The sequence below is a fragment of the Mustela putorius genome, unplaced genomic scaffold (genome assembly GCF_011764305.1).
Source record: "Mustela putorius furo isolate JIRA1106 unplaced genomic scaffold, ASM1176430v1.1 tig00537350_pilon_pilon_pilon, whole genome shotgun sequence".
Lineage (NCBI taxonomy): Eukaryota > Metazoa > Chordata > Mammalia > Carnivora > Mustelidae > Mustela > Mustela putorius.
In genome coordinates, this window is record NW_025422471.1 from 4231422 (window position 1) to 4244837 (window position 13416).

Sequence of the window (13416 nt, forward strand, 5' to 3'; positions counted from 1 at the left end):
GAGATCACTACATTTCCATTTATATATCTATTTTCATATTTTTTTTAACTTGTAAATTCACGTTACCTTTTTTTCTTATCTTACAAAGAATAAATTGATAGGAAAAGATGCTGGTTGTATTTGCAGCATCACATCATTAATAAAGGCAGGGACGCTTTCCCTTTTTCATATATATATACATGTATATGTATATGTATATGTATATGTATATGTATATAATGATATATATAAGTTTCAGATTATATCCTTAAAACACCCTGCTTGTCTTCCATTTTCTTCTTACTTTTTTCATTGGCTGGGAATGGCAATAGATGGATATGGGAAATGCCCCCATCTGTCTACCTGTCAGTCTATCTATCATCTATTTATAATGCAGTATTATAAATTATATGTATATATGTAACTCCTAACATAAGGCTGTGTAAATATTTGTTAAATGAAAAAAAAAAATGCATGAATGAATCAATGAACATAGCCAGAGAAGTTTTTGAGGAATAGCGAAGGTTTGAAGAAGCTAAAATGGAATGAGTTGACAGATGTTTGGGGGTAGAAAAACAAACAGTATAAATCTATTTTGAAAAGTTTGGCTAATAATAAGGCAGGTAAAGTAGACTTTAATGTTGGTTAGAGGAAATGTTTTTGTAGAATCGACTTTGATATTTGTTAAAAGAGATCTTTCTTGCAGTTTTACGTTCCTGGAGCAAACACAGCTGCACGCTTGTTAACATTATTTTTGGTAGCAAGAAACTGAAGAGACAGGGTAACTAAAAGCTGTAGATCACAAAGAAAGCAGATCCTAGTCTTGAACTGGTTCACACAGAGTTCCTCTATTGTTATGAAAAAGAAGAAAAGGTTGCAGATGTAGGTTTGTTTGTAGATCTGTGGGAAGACTGGGAGGATCTAGTTGCAGATAACTTTTCTGTCTCTGTGAGGGATGGAGATGACATATGGTGCCTCTGTCTTTAATGCTACAGTGGCTCTTGCTGAGCTTAATATCTACACAAGCAGAGATGGTATCTTCCATGTTTTCAAAGTTACAACTTTTAGTTGTCATTTGCATGCCCAGCTAATAATTCCAAAGTGTGTCATTTCCCCTGGCTGCCTGGGACATGTGTTTTTTAGCCTTACTTACACATTTCCAAATAAACTCTGTATGGACAACCCTGAAGCTGATTCCACATCACCAGCCTATTCTCACCTTTCCTCTTGGTGAGTTTCTATTTGGGAACCTTGGTTTCTTCCCTCAGTCAGGACCCCCCAAAGGGCTTTAAAAAGGAGATGGATTCTGGGTCCCTTTTCTTGAAGAGGCTATTGGTGGAGACTGGAAAAGAACTCCAGCTATTTCACACAACAAATGGATTTAAATATCACTAGAAGGGATTTAAAAAACCATTAGGAGGTTCGGGAAAGAAGAAATTAGGGAGGCCAACCATATCATTTAGGAAATCATAAAATGTTCAGATCATAAAAAAATCAATGCCACTGATTTCACTGTCCCCTGCCCTAAATCCGGTGATTTCTTTGGATGATGCCGGGAAGCTGCTGGAAAATTCTTGATGCTAACACCTTGGAAAATGCAATCCACAGCCATGAGCATAATTGTTTTTGCTTTTCCTCTATCTTCCAGAATTATATCAGTTCCTCTCATTGGCAGAATCTAACCTAGGAGCATACTGGCAGGAATACTTGAAAATGTAGTTGTAGTTCCCAGGCTTCCAGCTCCTGTGATAGAAAGAGAACACAGAAGGGGGAAAATGGGACACAGTGGCCAACACAGTTTCACACAATCCAGCACATTTCTCAGCCAAATTACTCACATTCTTTCCCAGGGAACAGTTCCCATTTAACCTACAGTAGGAGATGCTGAATATATATTCTCTGAGTAAGATGGATTTAATTCAGGGGAGACCCTAGGAAAAACTTAGGCCAGTGAGTTAAGCTAGTCAAGCATTAGAGGGCTAGGCTGATTTGCCTCTAGCTGACATTATAAGAACTCCATAGCTGTAGCCTGAAGGGCATGGCAAATTAGTGTAGGAGTCATTTGTAGGGTTGCCAAGCAGAAATTCAGTACTATATCCATGCTTCTCCTGACTCCCACCAGGTTGTTTGAAAGCCAAAATAGGGAGAAAGGAAGTGCCAATTTCAAAGCATCACTAAAGAGGTGCATTCAGAATAAGTTATACTTCTCTATCTATAAATGTAGCTCTGTTGTGTGTAATAATTTCACAAAGGTGATTTGTAAGAAAGTTCAAGATTAAAAAAAATATGGAAGGAATTACATTGAAGATTTTGACTTAAAACAACTTTGTGAACAAACATCGGTAAAGAAAGTAGAATTTTAAGAAAGTTTGAGCAGGATGCAAACACTAGAATCACAATATCTTTACTCAGTCCACAAAGAACCATTACAGTTAAACTGAGTAGTGAAACTTTGGAGAAGCTGAGAATACCATAATAAAATCAGTGAGTTTTATGAAACCATGATCAGCCTTTTCAATTTTATGAAATGTCAAGAATTTTTTATTTCTGGATTTAAATCTCAAAGTCTTAGATATCCTGCCACTTACTTCTTCTACAAGAATATTGGCAAGCATGCCAAATAGCTATCTTGCTTTGTAGGAGCCTCATTTTACTTCTGTTTAGGGAAAAGTCCAAATTCTAAGAAGATGGTGATCATAACAGGACCATTAGATGCTTAAGTTGAGACTGATGGAAAAGGAAACGGAAGACTTAGAACATATTTTTTAGTGTAAGGAGGAACTGAAATTGAAAGGTCATGCTTGGCAATGTTTCAACTTCTGTCTTAGTAAAATACACAGTTTAAGACCTCTGAAATACAACACATACAGCTTTTTTTTTCATTGATTTTTAAAAATTTTTTAATAAACATATAATGTGTTTTTATCCCCAGAGGTACAGGTCTGTGAATCGCCAGGTTTACACACTTCACAGCACTCACCATAGCACATACCACATACAGCTTTTAAAACCTGGGAATGGCAAAATAAAAACCTCTGAATTTCTCACCTTTTTTTGTTTTCAGAGTTGAATAAATTCCCCATTTGTTTGTACTCTGCAACCTTAAAAATGTGAAAATCTGTTTTTTAATAAAGCATTGCTTCTAAAATTATCAGTATAAAAGGGACCATCTAAAAAAAATTGAGGATTTATTTATTAGCTATCTGTCCTAAAATCTTCTGTAAGAGATTTTATAATTTAAGATCAAGACCAATTTAATCTGACATATATATCATATGGTAATATATTGTATATATGTATGCATTGCCCATTGTATTTAAAGATATCCATAAGGTATGTCCTGTGTTGGATACATTGATAGTTATGCTTAGGTTTTTGGGCTCATAGATTATCATTTATGTAGTCAAAATAATTTATTAAGTTGTAGCCTAAAAAAAAATTAGCACTAATGGTTACTATTTTAATTTAGTTCTTTAGTGAAATATTTTAATTTTGTGCAAAATGCATAAATCAAAGGAAATGCATATTATTCTTTTCTGTCAGGTAACCATGAGCATGAAAAGACAAGCTGCTTAATGCAGAAGAGAATCTCTAGTTTCACTTAGTGGCAGTATATACTTCTTTCAGCAAAACTGTGTAGAAGTAATTAAGTTTTGACTGATGGTTTAGAAAATCTAAGTTAAATTGAAATTAAATATTAAAATTTGGTAAGAATGTGAAGCTTAGGAGTCCTTTGCCAACTGAAATGAAATAGCATTTAGAAGTGTGTGAACATTCATGATTCAACGAAAATGAAGAGGCTGATCTGGCTAGAGGAATGGGCTCTTTCCTTTAAGAGAGTAATAATTAAAATCTCCAGGTATATGAAGGCTTCCATATAGATCTTTCTTTTAAGCTTTTATAGCATTTTCTGTTTGTGTTCTTCACCTAGTTCTTATTTTACATTATTCTCCAACTTATATGTTAATGTACATGAAATCTCTACTGATTAAGTAAACTCTTATGGGCCAGAACCATATTTCATACTTTATAATTCTCAGTTGTGCATGGCACAGTGCATATTATAGGCATGCAATAAATATTGCTGTTGGCATGGTTGATTATGATGGTATGTTGGTGGTGATGTTGGTGGATAGGTAGATTAAGATGTGACTGGGTAATTGTTTGGATGCCAATCTATAACTTTAAATAGAATTTAGGACCAACAGATTAGAGGCTAGAATTTATCATGAAAGAATTTCAAAGGCAGGCATATCAAGGTATTTGGTGACTAAGTCTAGGTAAGAAGGGCACAGTTGGCACAAGTAATAGTCGACTGTAAAATTTAAGTGGAAAGTAAAGGGATGATTGATTGGAAGGGAAGTTGGTTGGTAAAGAAAGAAGATTAAAAACGTAGTTTTAGGGGTGCCTGGGTGGCTCAGTGAGTTAAGCCTCTGCCTTTGGCTCAGGTCATGGTCTCAGGGTCCTGAGACAGATACGGGTATCAGGCTCTCTGCTCAGCAGGGAGCCTGCTTCTCCATCTCTCTCTGCCTGCCTCTTTGCTTACTTGTGTTCTCTCTCTCTCTCTCTGTCAAATTAAAAAAAAAAAAAAAAAAAACACACAAAAAACTACGTTTTAGTATATTTGTCATAACAATGAAGAAAGTGAAAATACCAAGTATATCATTGAAGATTGTAAACTGATGCTTGTAAGTGAGTATGGAGATATGTTTGGGATTCATTGCTCTCCAATTAAGATATGATAAGGCAAGAAAGAATGTTCTAGTTATCTTTCATGGAAAGAATAAAGAGTAAAGCAAAATACACATATTTATAATGTGGCATATGTATTCCTGGAAAACCTTATTTCTGCCAAATTGTACACTACAAAGAAGGCTTACATGAAAGATAGAATTGGGGGCAGACCCATCAAATTCTGCAACTTTGTAAACAGAGCCCAAACAGAAGGAAAACAATACTATTTTTTTAAAAAGATTTTATTTATTTACTTGAGAGAGAGCAAGAGAGAGTTGTGAGAGAGAAAGATCATGAGCAGGGAAGAGGGGTAGGGGAGTTAGCAGACTCCCCACTGAGCAGGGAGCCCATTGCAGGGCTTGATCCCAGGTCCCTGAGATCATGACCCGAACTGAAGGCAGTTGCTTAACTGAGTCACCCAGGCACCCCAATAGTACTAATTTTAACAAACACTGACAAGTTTTTTGAAAAGGAAAATTCTTAATAAATTAATAAATTGTACCATAAATAAGGATTTAAAAAAAAAAACAAAGAAGTTTGATGGGATAAGGACTACATAAGGGGCCAAACTGAGCCAAGGTAAAGAACAGGTCCTGACATGGTTAAATCTTCCTCGGTGGCTTGCTGAAATTTAGCTGCTAACAGTAAACAGAATAACAGGCCCCCCACACAAAATGACCATATCCTAATTCCTAGAACCTGTACATATATTAGCTCACGTGCCTGAATGGAAGTCCTGACATGTACAGATTTGGAGATTGAGAGATTGTCCTAAATTATCTGAGTGCCCTCAATCTAATAGCATGGGTCCTTAAAAGCAGAGATTCTTTCCTGGGTAGGGTCAGAGGGACATGTGAATATTAAAGAAGTTCAGAGAGATGTGTTGCTGATTTTGAAGTGAGAGTGAGAGGACCTCAAGGCAAGAAATGCGTGCAACCTCTAGAAACTGGGAAAATCCAGGAAACGGATTCTCGTCTGGAGCATGTGGAAAGGATTGCAGCTCTGTAGACACTTTGATCTTAGTTCATTGAGATCCAAGATCTGTGTCAGACTACTACTGCAACTAGTACTACTACTATTACTACTACTGCTGCTGCTACTATTATTACTACTATGAATCTGTTAGGGGAAATTTGTGTTTGACGCCACCAAGATTGTGAGGATTTATTAGGCAGAAATAGAAAAATAATATAACATTTTTCAGTATTTTGTATGTCTTTCAGATGCTATTAGTGGTATCACAAAATATTAATAGGCTAGAAAAAGTCATACATCATCCAATGTGAACTTTACATTATATTAAATTTTTTAAAAAGATTATTTATTTATTTTTTTGACCGAGAGAGAGACAGTGAGAGAGGGAACACAAGCAGGGGAGTGGGAGAGAGAGAGAGAGGGAACACCAAGCAGGGAGTCCGATGAAGGGCTGGATCTCAGGACCCTGGGATCATGACCTGAACTGAAGGCAGATGCTTAACGACTGAGCCACCCAGGCGCCCCACATTATATTAACTTTATACTGATTTATACTAATACTTTTTAGAGTCATTTGCATTTTAGAAACATGTGAAGGCAGAAGGGACTGCCCTCAAAACTGATATTTGAATAAGGTCCTCAATTAAAAAGCAGTTGAAAAAAGTGAAGAAAGTACAAAAGGCAGGACAAATGAAACATAAAAGTAGAATTATATCTTATACAGGATGGCCTGTGGGAAGGGTTTTATGATTATATGAGTGGAGAATTCTATCCATGTTGAATGATCATAGAGAAATTTTTCAGGTATTTCATCTTATCACTAGAGTTGTCTGATAAAATACAGATTGCCCAGTTAAGTTTGTATTTCAGATAAGTAGCATATAATTTTTGTTTGAGTATAAGTCTGTCCCATACAGCATTTGGAACATACTTATACTAAAAAGTTATCCATTGTTTATCTGAAATTCGCATTTACCTAAGTGTTCCGTATTTTTATTTGCTTAGTCTGGCAATCCTACTTGTTTTTAAAATTCTCTTTTTTTTTTTTTTTTTTTAAGATTTTATTTATTTGACAGAGATCACAAGTAGGCAGAGAGGCAGGCAGAGAGAGAGGAGGAAGCAGGCTCCCTGCTGAGCAGAGAGCCTGATGTGAGGCTCGATCCAAGACCCTGTGATCATGACTGGAGCCCAAGGGAGAGGCTTTACCCACTGAGCCACCCAGGTGTCCCTGTTTTTAAAATTCTTAAACTTAAGACATTCTTGCTATTAATACATCAAAAATTGAAAAAAAACTTTCAAATTAGGAATTTGATGTTTCACTTTACTTAAAAAATCTTTTAATAAATTTATGGTGTACCTTATACACCATCTTGAAATCATGGAAATAGGTATAAGCTTTTCTAATAAATTTTTTTGTATTCCATATATTTAAGATTTATAGCTAATTGGTTAATTGTATTTATATTCAATTGTCTAATATATAGTGCATGTGTATATGTTCTTGTGATTTGTGTCAGCAAATTAAAATTTAATCTATGATAGTGAAAACATTGTACAAAAAAAATTCATTCTGTAGCACGTTACATGAAGGTAAAGCGAATTTGTTGAATTTTTGTTTTGTAAGGCACCCTGAATTTGAAAATTAGGTGAGCAATGGAGCAGGTAGTTGTGTTCCTGAGTAGTGTGCAGAAGGTGCAGTGATTCCAAAGAGAGTCTGATACTGACCGGCTTTTCAGCCATGACCGATCTTCCTTGAATTGACATCTTTTATTGTTTTTAAGATTTTATTTATTTATTTACTTATTTTAGAGAAAGAGTGTAAGCTAGGGGTGGGGGCGCAGAGGGAGAGGGACAAGCAGACTCTGTACTGAGCTTTGGCCCCGGCCCCATGCAGGGCTCTGTCTCCAAGCCCTGAGATCATGAACCGAGCCGAAATCAAGAGCCCGATGGTTAACTGACTGAAGCACCCAGCTGCATCTCCAGTCATGTGACACCTTAAGTGTCCAAAGACTTTTACTCAAAATTCTAATTATTTGTACTTTTATTTCTTTGTGTTTTCTTGTTTTTAAAGTTTTTCATTTTTCTCTGTATATTCTCCATACTTGTAAAAGTCTCTGAATTTTTAAACCTTTATTCTGCAAACTCTATTTCAATTTCTCTATACCAGGAACTGTAAACATATTGTGGACTGATTAGTTTTTAAATGTGTTACTTTGCCAACTGAGGAAAATCAGGAAGAAAATGATCAGTATTCTGTAGCTTCCATATGCATTTATGCAGAAATTTTCTGGCCATAAAATCTTCAAATAAACTAAGTTTTTAGGTGAGTCTGAATAAATTTACTCTGTGGCTTATATCATAGACTAGTAAGTGATCATCAATACACTTGGCATGCCAAAATGGCACAATGGAAGGGAAATTTTATTTAAAATTCATAAATGGAAAATTTTCTTCTGTGTAAATGATCTAAATATTCATCTGTTGATGGTCACAATTGTCTCCAAAATGAAGATGAAAATTAAAAGAATCATCTAAAAGAGGACTTCTAAAAATATATATATATAAATTGGCAAGACAGTTTCTTTTAACCAGCTGTACATGACGCTTGCCTGATTCATTCTGACTTTTTATTTTTTTAAAATAGGTGAAAGAGTTGCATGCAACTTTGTGGTATTTCATTTGCCTTCTTCTTTTTCCTTTTTATGTATTCATAGTTTATTTATTTATTTGTTTACACTTTGTCATACAAATTAAATACAAAGCATAGGGAACTTTTATAAATGATAAACTTTGCAGCACAGTAATCTTAGAGAAATGCTTCCATATAATATTTGACATGAAGTTAAACAGCAACACTCCCCTCTGACTTCATGGAAACAGTGTCAGTGGAATACAGACTGAATTGCAAAGGGCACTATTTCCCAGAAGCTGTGAAGGATTGAAAAGTATCTCAGTTTGTGGCATCCTATTTGATATCATATTATTTTGTACTGCCTAAGGATTCTTTTTAAGAAAAAGAGAAAAAAAGAATTGCAATCTTTTATTTCATGACCACCGACATCTGTGGGAGTTTCTGTATTAAATGTCCACAAGCAGTCATATTTAAAGGCAGAAAAATGATGTTGTATGTGTATATATTTTATATGTTGTGACAATTTTTTCAACAAAAAGTCCCTTTTCACTTATATCTGGTACATGGGGTATATGACATCGTAATCAAAAGTATTCTCTCAAGTCTATTTAAGGAAGGAAAGGTTTCCAGCTATAAATAGTCACAGCTTTAAAACAGATGTTTTTCAAAGTCCACTTGTATTTGGTTGGTTCCTATCAGGAATAAATTTTCACTTGTATTTAATGTCAGAAATCATGAATCATTCCAAGCAGAGTCTGAAACAGAACTAAATATAGCAAATAATAAGATAAACTATATTTCCAAATATTCTGGAACTGTAGTTTAGGATGCCAGAATCCATTTATTTATCCCGTATCCCCTTCCCTTGCCACTTGTTACCCGAAGTAGCATAGCTGTCCATGAAAAAATAAGGGGTTTTGTCTCAAAGACATCTAGGCTAGTTTCTTGCCATCACTGAGCTCTGTTTACCTTTAAAGTGGAGTAATGTTAGTGTCCTGTTGTTGGGAGCAGCTCTCCATAATTTTTTTTTTCACATTTGTGTATGGTCTGGGCTTTCTAAACAAAAATCGCTGGAAAACTTTGTTAAAGGATGATTACTAGCAAACATGCTTTGAAAGCTTGAGATGGTGTTTTGTTCCAAAAAATCTTTAGAGACTTATTTCCCCTGAGGCCATTTGCTCTTCCTGCTTTGGGAGGCGAGAACTTTTCTCTGCCTTCTCAGGAAAAGAGTTATTTATATTCCTGCTTAAAGTCTTCTCTCTCTCTTTTTCTCTCTCTCCACCCCCTCTCTCTAAGGGAAGGAGATACAGATCCATCAACTGTCCTATACAACTTCAGAATCTCATAAATTCAGGGTTCCTGCTATGTGGTACAAACCCAGTACCCCAGGGGGACAGCAGGCTTTTACCATTGTTGCCCAGTGAAGATTAGAGTTTGGGGAACCAGGGCTAAAGTACTCTGTGTATAATGATCTGTTCTCTGATCCAGAAACCTTGTATATGAAACATGAATCCGTTTTTATCTACCTATCTAATCATCTATCTACACACACACACACACACCAGCCATTTCCTACATAAGAAAATCTAGAATCTTGTTCAATGGCAAAGTGCCCAGCCTGAGGATGATGCATGTTTCTATTGCTAGCATGGGGTTAGATAGACCAGTCCCCCCTTTCCTCCAGCTAAGTTAGTGGTAGGTTAAATATAACCAAAGATATCAAAGAAGTCAGCCAAATCTATGGCAGTTCTATGAAAGGTTTTCCTAGTAACTGAGAAGTGTCATATTAAGAGAATCTTATTTCCATCCCAATTATTTGTATTTTGGAGCTTGTCTTATGAGGATGTGATGCATAGAAATGCAGGAGACATGTTGTGACCATTAGAAGCAAGTATGAAGTAAACCAACAGACTGGGGATGGAAGAACAGAAGAATTTCAGACCAATGATCAATCAATGATCATTCAAATCAATGATCAGAAGAATGTTCTGGGTAACATCTTTAAGCTGCTGACTCAACCCTGAACTCATTCCTTTGGATTTTTTGTTGTGTTGTTGTTAAATGTAAAAGAAGTGCTCCGTACAATTCAAATGAGCTCTTATTATTTTCATTTACTTAGAACTAAGTAATACAAGAATCTAGGAATTGTGAAGATTAAATGAAATGAGAAATAAAATAACTAGAATAGGACCTAGTAGTTACTTTGTTAAAAAGAAAAAAGAGAGAGAAAAGAAAAAAAAAGTACTGTCACTGCTGTTGTTACTACTACTACTAATGGGGATTATCCCAGGTCTGAGCACCTGTGGGCCTGTCATCTAAGTGTCTGTATCATAGATCTGGGGAACTCGTTTGGGGGGTATAAAAGAGGGGTTATTTATCACAAGGACAGAAATGGTCCTGTTGGTAAATGAGAGGAACATCCTGGTAAAATATAAAAGGGATAACATTTAATTAGAACAATTATTCTCAAACAGGAACCCTTTATACTTTTTAAAAAAATTTATTTATTTGACAGAAAAAGAGACCACAAGCAGGAAGAACAGCAGGCAGAGGGAGAGAGAGAGAAGTACACTCCCTGCTGAGCAGGGAGCTTGATCCCAGCCTGGCTTGGGCTCATGGCCTGAGCCAAAGGCAGACACTTAACTGACTGAGCCACCCAGGTTCTTTATACTCTTTCTTTTTTTTATACTTTATACTATTTCTTTTTTTTTTCCACCATCAATAATTTTTATTATTGGTCCTCCTTGGGGATTTTTGTATTTTTAAACATTTTGTCTACCAATATATTTTCTCAGGTACTTAGACAAAAGGACACAACTACTTTGGTTCTGATCAGCAAAGGTAATGCATTTAAATTATTTACCTGACCAAATCACTGTAATTTGCATTGGATATTTAAAAACAAGGTATCTAGTATAGCTTTTGAAGCTTTAATGTAGATATGGTTTCTGATAGGCTTTTACAAATATTGAAAGTACCTTCCAGGCTCTCTTCTTTTAAGGATCTTTGGAGATTCATAAGAACTACCAGATTTGAAGACTGCACCATCCAATCAGGACAAAAATTAACATTAAATTACAAGTCCTGATTATTCTTATTTACTTTTTCACAAAATGTTCCATAGAGTTTTAAAAAGACAAAAAAAGCATTTTTGTATTTAGATAAGCCTTTTAAAATATAAAGACAGGCCACAGAGGAGTACGACAGGTTTTCTTCTGTCACTTGTAAACTCTAGAGAAGGCAATCCTCAAAACCCTAGAAGTGCTGTGAAAATCTCTTCAATTACAATCAGGATAAACTGTGTCCAATGAGGAGTCAAGGGACCAGGGTTCTAGCTGCCATCCTGCACGGTATGATCCCGAACAAGTCTCTCAGCTTCTGGATGGGAAAAGAGCCCCATCCTAGGATGAAAGGGGCTGAATGAAGACATCCTGAAGATCTTTTCCAACTCTGTTACTTTGTAACGCGATGAAATAGGACTAACATGTTCCAAACTGTTCAGATGTTAGAACCTACATTAAATATATGGTGGCTTTTAAAATTCCTAATTCTCTTTTGAGTCCTGTTCTTCGATTTTTTTTTCATGTTCTTCAGTGCACTGAAATATATCTTCCTACTTAACAGTCTCGTTATGAATAGCAATTAAAAAGCTTCTCATAAGTTGCTTTTATTTATTTATTTATTTATTTATTTATTTATTTCTCTATTTATCTATTTTTGACTTGCTGCTTTAATTTCTCCAAGATCTCTGCTGCACTTGTGGATACTGGTAGCTTCACCACTTTTTCCAGGAGATTTATCCTTCTGGACCAAAAGGAAAAGAGGGTGTCAGGATCTAGTTCTATCAGAGACAGCAGGGCTCAGCAACAGCCATCATAACTGGGTCCTCAGGGCATCCACAGGTGGGCTGCAGCTTTCTCCTGGTTATTTCTGGATTTCTGGTCTAACCGAAGACTGTCTCTTCTATTCTACCATAATACAAATGTTTACAATTCTCGTGTTTTTATCTTTATACATCAATTTCTTTTTTTTTTAAAAGATTTTATTTATTTATTTGACAGAGATCACAAGTAGGCAGAGAGGCAGGCAGAGGGAGAGGAGGAAGCAGGCTCCCCAAGGAGCAGAGAGCCTGATGTGGGGCTTGATCCCAGGACCCTGGGATCATGACCTGAGCCGAAGGCAGAGACTTTAACCCACTGAGCCACCCAGGCACCCCATACATCAATTTCTCATCAAAAACCATGTCACTCTTCCTGAGCTCCAAGACCTTGGAAGGGCACTGACAGAGCTGGGCATTAGGCTCTCCTTACCAGGAGGGCGAATTGGCAGGGAGGGTGCTGCTGTGATGGCCTCCCTCACAGCTTGTGCTGTTACCTCCATTACAGGGTTTTGTTTGGACCCAGATTTGTCATGGATGGCTATGGTGACACAACCTTTACCATCATCTGCCACAGGACCCAAGGGAGGAAGTGGTCTCCCTGGTTCCTTGCTCTGGCTCTTACCCTTTTTTGTAGCACAAGCTTTCTTGGGCATCTCTGCACCTAAGGGGAGCCATGCCGAGGCTCTGCCCCACAGCCCCACAGGAGCTGCCTCAGCCCACAGCCCAGCCACAGCCTTTACTCTTTTAATAATCATTTAGAACTCCAAAAAATTTTGCTTATATGAGTTGTCTGTATCAGTATTTATTATATTAGAATTTAACACTGAGAAATTTTTAAGCTGAGTACTTCATTTTAACTTTATTTAAAACATTTTATATAAATTGCTTTTTCCAAAATTTAAAAAAAAAATGAGAAATGTCATTCTTTAAATTTTTTGCAAAAAAAATTTAATGTTTGGCTTCTCGTATTTCTGCATTCAAACAGTTCTGTTCTATTTGAAGTACAGTGAAAACATTTTGGTGTTATACAGATATGCACTTAGAAAAGGGAGGAATATTATAATAATCTTTAAGATAATTGTGGTTATTTTGTTTTGGAATTATATCAAAACTTATCAAGGGATGGTCTCTTAAAAGTTGATTATAATGTAGAATTTTGATCTATAGCAAAAAATATTTCAAAGCAATAAATGTGAAATACATTGATTTGTGTTGC